Source organism: Acyrthosiphon pisum, chromosome A2 (assembly GCF_005508785.2).
Source record: "Acyrthosiphon pisum isolate AL4f chromosome A2, pea_aphid_22Mar2018_4r6ur, whole genome shotgun sequence".
In the NCBI taxonomy this organism is placed as follows: Eukaryota; Metazoa; Arthropoda; class Insecta; order Hemiptera; family Aphididae; genus Acyrthosiphon; species Acyrthosiphon pisum.
Window position 1 is genome coordinate 35,707,513 of NC_042495.1, and position 14,408 is coordinate 35,721,920.

General features: G+C 31.0%; 1 protein-coding gene across 7 annotated transcripts in view; it reads right to left on the bottom strand.

The window, feature by feature from the left end:
- The window catches only part of LOC100163866 (neuropeptide CCHamide-1 receptor-like), a 168,527-nt gene that overhangs the window by 67,817 nt on the left and 86,302 nt on the right, over window positions 1-14,408 (bottom strand). For 4 of the 7 annotated variants that reach the window (XM_029490528.1, XM_029490527.1, XM_029490522.1 and 1 more), the window contains exon 3: window positions 3,906-4,054. The exons of 2 other annotated variants lie outside the window; for them this stretch is intronic. The gene's annotated coding sequence lies outside the window, so the exon portion shown is untranslated. Of the gene's footprint in view, window positions 1-3,905; window positions 4,055-5,054; window positions 7,229-14,408 lie in introns of those variants that run through there. One more of the 7 variants, XM_029490526.1, reaches the window with a different exon arrangement.

Here is a 14,408-nt window from a genome sequence, read left to right on the forward strand (position 1 = left end):
TACCGTCTCCGCTCATAATCGTTTTTATTATACAATGATATTACATCATTGAATTCAAATTTAATACCATCCATTATACAGTGAGCCACTTGTAACCTACTGTACAGCAGAGTGAAATCCACTTACCCACCTTTTTTTTTTTTAGGGTAACTTGTTCTAAAGTTTTAAACGTTTTATACAAAATTTGTTATCGCGTCAAAGTAATATTTTATGTTCGAAATATATAACTAAATATATTTAACCTATAACCTAAAATAAATAATCACAATATTTATGTTTTTAAATATACGAAAATCGAATACTAAAAATATTATTAATTATATTGTGTTCTTATTTTTTTTTTTTTTTTTTTTTATTAATTATCCCGCGGCAACTTAGGCCATTGGGAGGGGTGGAACAGTAGGTTTTGGACGGTAGGGGTGTGTTACACGTGGGTGTATTTTGGCAGAATTTTTGAATGGGGCACCCGTAGGTATCTGCCATGCCCCGAAGTGGGGGATGGCGGCACTTGTTCTCCGGACACCGTGACTTGCCCGGAGAAAAATGCCACCCAGTGACCGGGGATCGAACCCGTGACTGCGAGCACCGCAGCCGACGCGTTGACCGCTCGGCCACCTCGTCCCCCTGTGTTCTTATTATATTTATAAAAAAAACTTACGTGCTCCAATACATTTACTAAAATAATATAGGTATCCTTGAATACCTACTTAATAATAAAAATAAATGTTTAACTAAAGTACGTTTTTCGTAAATATTCGATACAGCAACAAAAACACATATAAGTTATAGGGTTAACTTTAAAGGTTATATACATAATATGTGTATTAGTGTACTCCTTAAGTGTCCCTAAAGACCTAAACAGACCACAGTCATATTTTAATGTAATTTACTTTTGTCGTATAATGGTATTATATAACATTAGTTGTATGTTATATTATTTACTTGTTCAAAGGACTTGATCGTTACTCGTACGGTTGGCCATACTACCCTACAACTACCTATTTTTTTATTTTTTATATCTATCTATTATGATATCACCTTATTTCATAGTTCCGAGTTTAGGTATATTTAATAATTTTTTTGAAAAAATGTATTGTATAAAATAAGGTATTAATTTCTCTGTTACTAGTTAGTATCACTTATTAGGGAGAATGGAGATACAAAAGTTTAAAAGATCGTATATCGTATTGTTCCTAGTAATTTTCATTACTAGAATTTTCAATGTCTTGTGACTATCGCTTTGATTTAAAACTTACCTATCGTGTTGAACCTACACATTATATTTGTCTAATTGAGCAATAATATCAGTTAGTTTGAAAAAATATTCAATGGATTATTTTATTGTATCTAAAATGTTGAAAAACGATTGTTGTATGTTAGCTGCTGGAGTTGTAAAAAAAAGTATTTTTAACCATCAATAGTGTTTTTTTTTTGTATGTGTTTCTTTGATGAGTGAAATGTGGAATTTATAAAGTACTAAGCTGGATAGTTAGACAAAAATCGGATCGTCTACATTTTAAATGACAAAAAATTAAAAAGAATTTAAGGGAAGATATTATAATAATATATTCAAGGTATTCCAATTGTGTATGCTTCGCATTATCGCTTTAATACTTAAGAGGACATCCGACGTGGCACCCGCACTTGTTGGTTCCGTCTTACAAGTGCCTAACATAGCAAATGCTACGCTCAGCAGATCACGTTTAGCTCCGTTAGTATCAAAATGAGAATGGATTGACCTCTTTTAAATTGTAGAGATAATATTATTATCTAGGTTAGGCTTTTTATTATGTTTTAATTTTAAAACCAGTCATGACTTTATGAGATTTAAAAACTGTAAATTGTTTGTATATATCTTAGTTCGTGGTGGGGAGCGATATGTGTATCTACGATTCTACGAACAACGAACTTAATTAAGTTTTCATGTCAAAGGGACATAGTGTGTGTGTAAAATAAACTGATAAGTAAACTAGACGAGGCCTACAGACTGGGTCTCTGTCTGTTTCTTGAATATTGAAGACGCCGCCGCAGTGCGTGTTTTCTTGTCGAACCCTCTTACAGTTTAATATGTTATAGTGATGACGCGTTGAGTGATGTAATGTCTGCGCCTTTTAATTTGGATTTATGATACTGGTGTGTAGGCATGTGTGTCTTTTTGGTGTGCTTTATAGTACGACGAACATCGAACATGTGTGTCTATCAGGTGTGAATTTATTTGTGTGATTCTATATACCCACCTCGTATGGGTTGTGTAATTATATTGACTATTCTATATTACATTATCATACTACGGAAATTGTTTTGAAGTATTATTATGTAATACATTCACAGAAACACGATATACTTAATATAATATTATCTCATTACAGTTTTATTTAGTTATACGTTTATTAACACATATATTAAAGTTGCGTATACACTAGCTATAGAGTTTAAATTTGATAATAATGCACAAAAGTCATTATACAAACTTCAACAATTCATCATTCCTCAAAAACATAGGATATTTGAACCGTATAATACCTCAAACTTACTAATAACATAATGCATTATATTCATATTTTAGCTAGGTATATTAAATACCGTATGAACCGATTGCACAGGCCTCAAGACACCGTTAACGTTTAAAACTAGATTTTCGTTTCAATATAATTACATGTACTTTATGCATGTGCACTCATCTATAGTTAGTCATTCGCGTAATATTACTACTAGGTACTTTCGTACAACAGGTACCTACCATAAGTGCCTCTCTGTAGGTACCATTTAGAACGCTGCACGTCTATGTTACGTTGTCGTCGACGTATGCAGTGTAAATCCGCATCAAGTTACGAAAAAATAAACGAAGGTTGTGTTACGGATGTCAGAAATCAGTTAAACGACTCGGAAATCGGAGATAAAGTATGTATCCAATGGGCATAGCGTATACTGTAGCTCTATGAAATAAATTGAGTAATCGCCAGATCGATCGATTGACAGAGAGAAAGAGAGAGAAAGATAGAGTGAGCGAGAGAGAGAGAACGAGTTTCCGATTCGATTGCCAACACGGAGGTTTATTTTTGTAAGTCTTTTTCCGACTATACATTATTAGTAGGTACTGCAGTAGGTTTCCTACATAAGAATTTGATGATGAATATTTGGACGGGGACCGCATTTTTCGATAATATATTAAATGCGTGCTTTGAGGTACGTCATTGAATAGCATTATATTATGAACATACCACAGCGATGACTCGATACAATTTTCGAATATTATTATTCAGTTTGTCGGTTGGTGTTTGTGACGTTCGAGTATACGTGTACTACAATAGTTTTGTATAATAATATACACACACATAATAATAATATAATGTAATAATTTACCCATATGTACTATGTGGTTGTGTGTCTGTATCATAACTCATAGTACAGTCATGTCTATCCAACTACTGCATGTCTGCATTACACAGATATAACTTAACATATTTATTATTATTATTATTATTATTATTATTATATATGTGAGCGGATACAAAGGTGAAATCCGTACGGAAGTGAATTTCAATAAAAATAGTAAACCCTTTTAACGAAATGGAAACCTCCGGTACGGCGCTACCCGACCCATCCAAATACATATTATATATGCGTTATGTACATAGTATATGTATATAGTCATACCTACATAGGTACATATAGATATAAATACATACAAGCTCCATATATTATAATAAGTACAACCTATTTCGAAACTATTCTTTCGGTAACAAACTAACAACACAATATATATTATATCCTGCGATTGAATTTAAAACGTAACCATACTTTGTGTTCACGCCATGTTCATTGTAAATCTACGTGTATATGTGTTTACAGTTTACGTATATTATAATAATAATATTATGTACTACAGTCGATTTATTACTTACCACCGCGAGTTCCGCTCGCCAGACCGTATTTCGATGGGTTTCGCATACATTCGTACATTTAACTGCATGGCTCTGTACCCACATTGTTACGACAAATACCCATATCTACCCAATCACCGTACCATTTCGCGTCCATGTCCACGATGCAGCTGAACAATAATTGTTATGTATTAGCATCATTCTCGTAGTATATTTTATAATATTATTATGATAGTGGGGGCTGCCTGCGTTTCGCCGTCAGTTTTTTTCATTCACGATATTTCACCGCTTTACTTATTTTCTTTTCAAACTCCACCCCTCGTCGGGCATCATTCATATCTCGATCACCCTTAGATTCATATACACGCTGCAGATGTCTTATTCAAACACAGCACAATATAATATTATAATATACCATATAGGTAATACACATCTTATTCTCGTTCGATTTCATTTAAATTTTTTTATTTCGTGAAGCATAGAATACTAATATTTACACGACAGTCGAGACTATTTGAGCGCCATAGTTTTTTTTCTTATGAATATTATACATAATACCGTAGGTACTATTATATTATATGTAAATCTTTTCACTTGTCCTAAGCCACGACGACTGCGTTCTCTGATTACGATGATACATTTATATAATATATTACGCGAATAGCATTATATTATTATTTCTCGAAACGTGCAGAGATCCGCATGAGCTCTGTATCTTGTTTCCAGTGTCGAGTTCTTGAATTTATAAGATAAGACGAACAAGAATACTTGAGCCCTTTGGGCTTCAAACACGTGTGGTAATTGTTTTCAAAAATATCAACTCGAAACAACAACATGTGTGATGGAACTAGCGGTGACATTACATGAGGTATTCAGACCGTGCGAAAATGCTTTCTGACCAGCACGCGAGTTAGTCTCACAGGGCGGTAAACTGTAAGGAAGCCAATCGAGTTTTTTTTTTTTTTTGACCAACGTAATATTATATAAAATGTTATAATTATATAATTAATAATAACTATATCGTTATGGAGTTATATCGAATCTTAAACGTATGATCGCATAATGACGTAAACAAAGCAATATTTATGTGCTAAAACTGAACGATACGATGATGATGACATCGACTCATAAATGTAATATTACAACTCGCCTCGCGTATGATTTACGCACATTTTCGCGGGCGGATTGCAGCGTTATCGTTGCCTCCGAAATAATAATATTATATTATTGTTATGTTCGTTGGCCGTTTCACGGTACGAACGAGCCGTTAAATTCCACACATTTCTGTAGAGCACGTGTCGTAAAACACTGAAAATTAATTAACAATCGCAAATCCTCTATACCGTGTTCGCACTCAAAACGATTGGAAGTGTATACCTACGTGATATCATCGCACTAGCTACAACTGTATATAGGTACAATTACAACACGCCTAACATGCAAACTGCAGAGTCAAACTATGGTGTTTGTAAAATCACCCACCTGCCTCACACTCATAGAACTCGTAAACGGGTGTGAGATACTGTAAATATGTAACGTTTATATTATGGTTTAATTTATATGACGTGCTCTTGACGTATGTTGTACACATTATATTAAGTATAAAATATATGAATCGGTCAGTCGACGAGTGGTTTTTTTCCCACAATAATTTACATTATGTGTAATATTATCATTGTTTTCAACGCGCTTTATATACGACTATGTAGCACGCAATAAATTACCATGCGGTTAAAATGTTGTACAGGTTAAGTGGTATTAGGTACCACATATAGGTAACCTAACCTATAGGTACAGTAATTGTAAATCGTACAGTCGTACGATTTTTGCATAGAGTTGTGTTGACGAAATAAACAAAGTACAAACTCGTTAAATGATATTATAGATATAGATAATTAAAGATTATATAATTATGATACGCAAATATGAATTAAAATTATTAGTCATTACTCATTAGCGTGTATCTTCTACGATTCAAATTTTCGTGTAACTATACGTAATAATAGGTAGGTATATAGATAGTAAGTTTCTCTTTACCACCAATCACTACGCTTTATGTTTTACTTTAAAACGCAATTAGTAGGTACCTACCTATATCTACATCTTTGAGATGACTTTGACGGGGCCGTGACAGTATTTTCGATGTAAATTGTCTCCCGTTAGCAGACTAAAGTAATTGAGGTGCACCTTGTTCTAACATTTTTTTTTAAAAGTTTGTGTGCAACTTTGGTGGTCCTTTTGTAGAAAGTGGTGGAAAATATAAATATTTGGTTGCGTGATCCTGATAGTTCATGACCCATTTAAAATTTCCATCAGGTGTTGATTGGAAATCAGTAAGGTCAATTTGCTCTCTTGAATTAAAATCTGCCAATATTATTAGTTTTACAACGTCGCCTTTATGAGATTTTAATTTTTTTTAAGTTACAAGTTATACACATATTAATAAATATTTGGATTGCTGTTCGAGGAATATGTTATACTTGTTAGTTATTTTTATATACTGCTCAACTTTATCCCTTCCACCATGACCAGTTGCTTTATGACTTTCTTCGATTTTTTCAAAATAATTTTCAGAAATTAATACATAAATAATATTTTCAGTTTTAGTTTTTGGTTTAAAAATAATATGTTTAACATTTTCTTCTTCAATCAAATCATATTTTCGACATAAATAATATTGGTGTTGAGTTTTAGCTTTACCTGTATTCAATTTCGCATCATTGATTTCGTTTAAAGCCTTGTTGTAGTCTATTCCTGAGTCTACAGTTATTTTTTATTTTGGTCGTCATAAATTGATATCAATTTTTCATAAAAAAATTCACTGTGTGACATCATATTATATTTTTAAATTCAAATAAAAACAATAACAACTTAACACATACAAAAAAATTTTAATATGGCACAATATTACATCCAATCACGTACACAGTTCATACGATATACATATTATACACATACTAAGCAGAATTATTGTACAACTAAATCGCATGTTTTGTATCTATTTCCGTAACGTCATATTTTTGTCGTTATAATCAAGAAGATTATAATTTTTTCCACGGTACTCAATATATATGAGGTTCTCATACAACGAAGTACCTACGTTAATTTGCCAAGGTATAAACCAAAAACCAATGGAACTTTTATTTTTATTTAGTAAGAATATATAGTACTTGTACTATAGAATATAGGGTATATAATATACTCGTCGATACGTCTATAGGTAAGGTTTCCAATTGCGACCGGCCGCACCATACTGCTCACGGACGAGTACAGCCGCCGGCCGCAGCGAGTCTAATGCTGTTCCATAGCTAGTCACAGCTTGGAAACCGTACTTTATCATACCTAATTAGTCATTACCTATTTATATATTTATAATTTAAGTTCAAAACAATAGTTTTGATAAAAATATTTCATATACCTACCTATTTATTTTACTTATTAATAAATAATTAATAGAAAAAATAGTTACATTTTTAAAATAATAGGTACAAAATGTTTCATTTTTATTATTTGTGTGTCTTGAAATAGGCATGTAACTAAATTTCTAGACGGATAGTGAAGTTGCATAAAAATTAAATTCTTTGACTACTTGCCTAGGTATTAAGTAAAATGTCTGATTTCACTATATGCCTACGACATATACATTGTTTGTTTATTACTCTAATCAAAAATAATTATTTATTTAAATATTCAATTTAAATTTAAACTTCTAATTACTAATTAATCCATCACTGAAGTTTATTATTGATTGATTTATTATTATTATTATTATTATTATTATTATTATTATTATTATTATTATTATTATTATTATTATTATTATTATAACTTGATTAAATACATACAACTAATATATTTTACATTATGGTTTATTTTTATTCATTTATTATTATTTTTATATCCTGTAATTATAAATTACATTATATATTTGGGGATAACAATAATACGAGTTAAAAAAACCTCTTAACCACAGTTAATTTATTTTTAGGTACCTATCTAGCGTAACAGAACATCAAGAGCTGTTCAAACAATGTCCGGTAAAGTGTAGATTAACGCAAAACCAACTGATAACAGATTTTATTACAGGCAGAATTCAGCCAGTTGAGTGCAATCCGTTAACTTTAACCGGACATTGTAAGAACATCCTTTAGTATGTTTAATATATATACAGGATAATTCACCATGCATGCTCTTTCCCATTTTGAAATCTGGAGTGATGAATTTATATTGGTTTATTTTTATATCTGAATATCTGATGTCGCCTATAAGAAGATCAGTAAAAATGTTCATACTACAACTTTGAAAATGGTTTCCGGTAGCAAATTGGATCCAGTTGATCCAGAGGGACAAGACGTAAAAAATACACAGTTGTTTTCAAAATATTGAGAAAAGCTATTTAAAGATAAAAAAATTTTTTTTTTGTCTATAAATTTCTGAATTTTTTAGTTTTTTTTGTAAATATGGTGACAAACATTTTTAAACTCAGTCAAAAAGCTTGAAAATATATAGATAATAAGTACTTTGATGAAGCCACTTGCAATTGCCACTATTGCTAGGATACTTTTTATATACATTTTACTCATACAAATTAAAATATTTAAAAATGTAGTCCTCAAATATAGGTACTTAAAAATCTGGAAATTAGAATTTTGATAAATTCTTTATTAAAATAAAAATAGAGGGAAATAACCCTGTGTATTTTACAATTATTATTATTATAATATGCATTATGCATATCATAACTAAGATATTGAATACAATAAACAAGTCATGTAATTCAATGAATGAGAAACTATGATAACTTAATAGAAGCACAAAGAAAAATATGTTGTCTTTTGTTACGCATTATAAATATATTTTGTTTAGTAGAGACACTTTTTAAAAACATTTTATAAATTCTTAATTCGAATGTTAGTGAATATGCGTTTGCATAAATATGCTCTATAATTTGAATTTCAAATGTACCTATTTGGTATTTAGGACTTAATGTGTACTGCAAATACCAACATAAGTACAATCCATATTATTAAAATTCAAATGTTTATGAGCAATTTAACTCGTTTTTTGTGGAAGAAAAGTGACACTAACACAGTTACCCAACAAGAAACAACGATCGTTTAACTATGATAATCAATTGATTATTCAAGAGAGAGCATAGTTGCATAATATGGAATAAAACACAAACATGAGTGTTCTATTATACATAGGAAAATAACACAATAATGTACGCTAGGAAAAGCGTCTTTAAAAGAACGCCATTGTGGTCGGGTGCAAAACGGGGTCGCCGATACTCGCCGTTTTTCAGGCGACGCGAATATGAAAACCAGACATGCGGTCATAATATTATATGCTTCGCGTTTCGTTTCCGTTCGTAATGGCGTAGACATAGGCGCAAATAGCGTTTGAGATTTGGGGGGGGGGGGCTAATAGGGCTAATATAACCTTACTTTGATAATATTGAATAAGCTTAAAACAAAATGTAGGAAATGTTTGGGAGGGCTATGGACATTTTTGGGGGGGCGTAGATGATAAGAAAATACTCGGTGGGTACAAAAAGAGCCCATGTCAAATTGTATAGGTACCTTCTTATTTGAATACCGTAAACATACGAATTATGTTCCGAAGTACAAAAGTATTGAAGGAAGTCCAACAAAACCGGTAAAATGTTTATCTATAATACATTTTAAGATATATAAGGTTGGGTATCGATTTGAATTGCCAAGTATCACAAATAACGATCAAAGACTATTTTACACAACGGTACGTGTACCTATATTAATTATTTTTCTCTTCTTATAAACTGTTTCGGTTCACCAAATGTCAAGCACTTAAGTCACGGCTCGCGGCTCCATCTACACCTTTAGCCTTTAGGTACTCAGTTTTAAACTATACCTTCGAAAACTACGCCCATTATACATTTTTTCTTTTTAGATCTATTTTGTTACTATGGTTAGTTATCGCTGGAAACACGTATTATTACGATTTATTCTCTTTATCGGAACCGAACGTCGATTTTACAAATATATTAGATACAACCATCATTATAATGTATACATGAAAAAATCCAAAATCAAACATTTAAGCAATAAAAATTAAAAAGGATACCTAGCTGGATGGCTTATGACATCGAACGTGTTATTTTATTGATTGTATAGCCTTAAATAACACACATTTTATTTATTACAATTTTAGTGAAACATTTAAAAATAAAACTGGTCAAGAAATAATATTGGTGTTTGGTTGGAAATGCACGTTTGTTTTACAAAAAAAGTTAGTACATGCGCAGTGGCAAAGGCGGAAATCCATTAAAATTTCAGAGGGCCACTGTGCCAATTTAATTGACGTCGACTGTAGCAGTAACTCTAATCCTCTTATAAATAGTCGCATCTCGAGACAAATTCCAGGTAACCTACTAAGAGGCAATAAGACGTCTGCAGCAAAGGAACTGTTCCAGTGACCAGCTCGCTTCCTAAAATTCAAGCAAATTCAGGCCAATTCACCTCTGTGTCTTGAATAATATTTTTGCATTATATCACATTCTGCTTATTCTATATCTATATTATTTTATATACGGTACAAATGTTAAACGTTCTGTTTTTATTGATAATAAAAAAAAACTCTTGGTAGATCTGCCCGTGCATCGAGTGCTCGTTTTTTTATTATGACTGTTCAATTCTGTTCACCTCGAATTGACATTTCTTGCACGCACTGTATTATTTTAATTTTTTTTTATCGTGCGATTCCTGTTTTCCTGTAAACACGTCTGTCGTCCACGTACCAAACTAATACCTATACGCACACATATTGAAATGTTCTAATACGTATTTATAACCATAAGCCCATCTCTCCTGTGATACTAATTGAGTGACATGATATCAATGCGTAATCTGTTTTAGATCATTTGGTCTATGATTCTGTTTCAAAATTATCCTATCGGTATTGTTGCCACCGCACAATATAATGTACTTAATCATATCGTATTATAACTACTTCCTACATTCACGTTTTCACTGAAATAATTATATCAAACAATTAGTACGCAAATCCATTCATTACCACCAGCTATTGCCGAACTTCGCAATTATCGAACAAACTTCATAATTATAGTCATTGTTTAAATGTATATTTTTAATATTTTAATGTTATTTTAAATTATATTACTATAATGTTTATTAAAAAAATAAATAGTAGGTAAGAATTTCTTAAAATTTATGATACGATAGAAAATAGAAAATTAAATAAATAATAAGAGCTATAATGTAAATAGAATAAAAAGATGCACCTACTTTTTTTTAATAATACTATTGATTTTTGAGGAAATGTTCTTTTCATATCACATAATATAACAGTATACTGTTGTTGTTTGAATAAATGTAAGTTTTTGCGCAGACTAAAAGGGTTGACAATTTTAACATAATCAAAAAATGTGTATTTTAGTATTCCTTATCTCTCCTTGAAAATCCCATTTCAATCTGACGTCACTGAACAGAAATATTTTGTGTTACCATTGAGTGAAACACACTACTGTCTTGTTCTGGAAATTTATAGCTCATAATGAGCGTCGATACCAAAATTGAAAATGTTGCATGACCTCGTTTAAAATAATATAACTATGTAAATAAATAATAAGCGTAGTTTGAAAATGTCCGCTGAACACGCTTAAGTAAAAAATAGTATGCTACTTCATGAGGATCCCATATAATAAAGCCCTATCGGGGTATTTGTCTGACAAAATATAATAATCCAAACTCGGCAGAGAAACGCTTAATGAACCCGATGGTCTTGAAATTGTTGTATGAAATGCTGTCGATAGGGTATGCAAAATTCATGGTTGTACTAAACACGAAACCCAAATAAGTTACAGATTTATAAAGGAAAAATATAATTGCTCCATTAATATTATAGTCAAAGCAGATAGGTGCAATTCATGTAGAATTATATTATTTAGTAATAAGTATTGACTATTCGACTATTGAAAGACTATATAGGTTCCTAGTTTGTTGGCCAATGACACAAGGCATTTTAAATCAATTTGTAATTTATGACAATCATTTAATGAATTTAAACGAGAAAATAATTTCACATCGTTAGCGAAGCCAGAAAATAATCATGTTATACATGATTAAGAATTTTTAGCAAAAATAGAGAAAACCAATGGAGAAAGGCTGAGGAATTTTGAGAAGCGCCGGATGTATAGGTACATATAATATTTTTATTTTTAAAATTGCATGATTTTAATTTTAAACACAATCAGTTATATTTTTTATGTTAACATTTTTATATTAAAATCATTGTGTTTTTTCTAACTATTCAACTGATGCTATTCTGATTAGGCAGGTGCCAGGCACATTGTTTGAAATTTATTTTTATTTTATCAAAATCTGAGGAGTGCCTAGAACTGACGCTAAAAATATACTTCTACTTTTGAAAAAGTTTTGAAGTTAGCTTATTATAATCGTGCATGTTTTAGAATTGTATGTTGAAATTGAAGTAATTTATAACAATATTTATACAATCGATACAATCCTAAGATAATAATGTAAAATATGTATTCACAAATAAATAAAATGTTTTTATTTTGGAGTTATCAATTAAAAAAAATCTTTTATACATTTTAATACGTACCTATTATATTGGCATGATGATGACGTGCATATTGAAGAGTGTATACATTTTTATTACAGCATTAATATTCGATTTTTTTCGTTTGATTTATGGTACAATTATATTGATGTGGTTGTTTAGGCTATAAAATAAAACGAATATTGATAATATATTTTAAAAACATTTGATACGTTATGTACAAACATCTTCTACTTATCTACTATCGTTATATACACAATACACGTCAAAAACTGTATAAACTCATATTATATTTACAAAGGGTTAAACATAGGTTGTGAATAATGTTCAGTTTTGATGAAGCTATGAAGGGAATATTATGTTTGTTGACTTGTTGTCTGATATCACATTATTTTTACCAAAATAATATATTAATGGGACAAAACCCTTTTGATTGCAAGTCTGAGATTTGATTTTTATTATTTTCTAATTTCTTTATATTTTTTTTAAAAATATGATTTAGCATCGACCAGTAAAAATTATAACGATATATTTTATTCTGCAGATTCTTGCATGCATAATAAATAAGGTACCAGTACCATAATTTATTGAATTATTAAAGATTAAGGTGGCCGCAAACGATACTAACACGTTGAATAAACGCGTAAAACATTCCAAACGCAAGACAAAACTGTAGAATTTGACGAACTCAACATTTGAAAATAAATTTAAAATCTTTAACGACTTTATTAACGCATAACTGGAGACGATTTCAATGCTACAAAAACTAAGGACATACTTAAATACATAAAATAAATTAATGATTGTTATCAATATTCTATTGAATAAATCGAATAAAGAACATTCTCTAGCTAAAACGATGACTAACCTAAATCCGATTTAGAAATTTAAGTTCAACCATCCCAAGACCCAATATTTCGTATAGCTATTTGGCGTTAAACTGACTTATATTAAAATCGATTATAATGTCAGTACATCTGTACCGCCTACCGACACGTACCTACGTCGTGTCTGGCAGAAGTAAAACAATTATTATGTCACCGAGAACGGTTACGATGTTGGTGCTCGAGTGTAATTATAATAATATGGCACCCGACACAATAATGATTTAACTCGTTTCCGGCTGCAGAACAACTATAGTAGTATTAAAGTACGTGTTAATAAATAAACAATAATAATCTTTCCACGATATAACATAATAATTTTAACGTTGTACGAGAAAGCGGTCTCGAAGATGACGGTCATCGGAGTCACGCACAAAATCATAATATAATATACCTAATAACAACGAAATAAAATATAACATCAAACAGTTAGGCGATTCCGACGAGCAGAATAAAACGTTTATTGTCCTCATTAGATACCGAACACGTCCGAAGAATTACTAGCTTAGTATTAATTTCATACATTTAACGACGTGGCGCCACGCCGTCGGTAATCGACGTACCTGACGAATTTCTGGGTAATAATATTATGCAACGCGATATTATCGCCCTGCATTTATACACTTAATATTGTACATATTTAATAATACGTATAATAATAATATATTGTAATGGCACCAAAATGGCATAGAACACTAAATAGTCTATAGGTATCATAGCTATTATAGCGAGGTCCTGCGGGAAGTGTAATATATTTATCGTCGGGATGTATCTTTAGGTGGGTATACATATGCATAATGTATAACAATATGTATATGTATAGAGACCACCCTACGTTTTTGTCGTATACTCGTATACAAATTAGGGAGACAGGACTAATTGGATCCGCGGGACAAGAATAATTATCAAAAGTATAGCTAATGGAATTTCCTAATTCCCGTTTAATCATCAAAACGAACATTAGGTATCGATGTATTGTAGACGCCAAAGCTATATAATATATATTATATACCATATATACGTATGTATGTGTGTGTATGTGCGTTTTATACTTTTT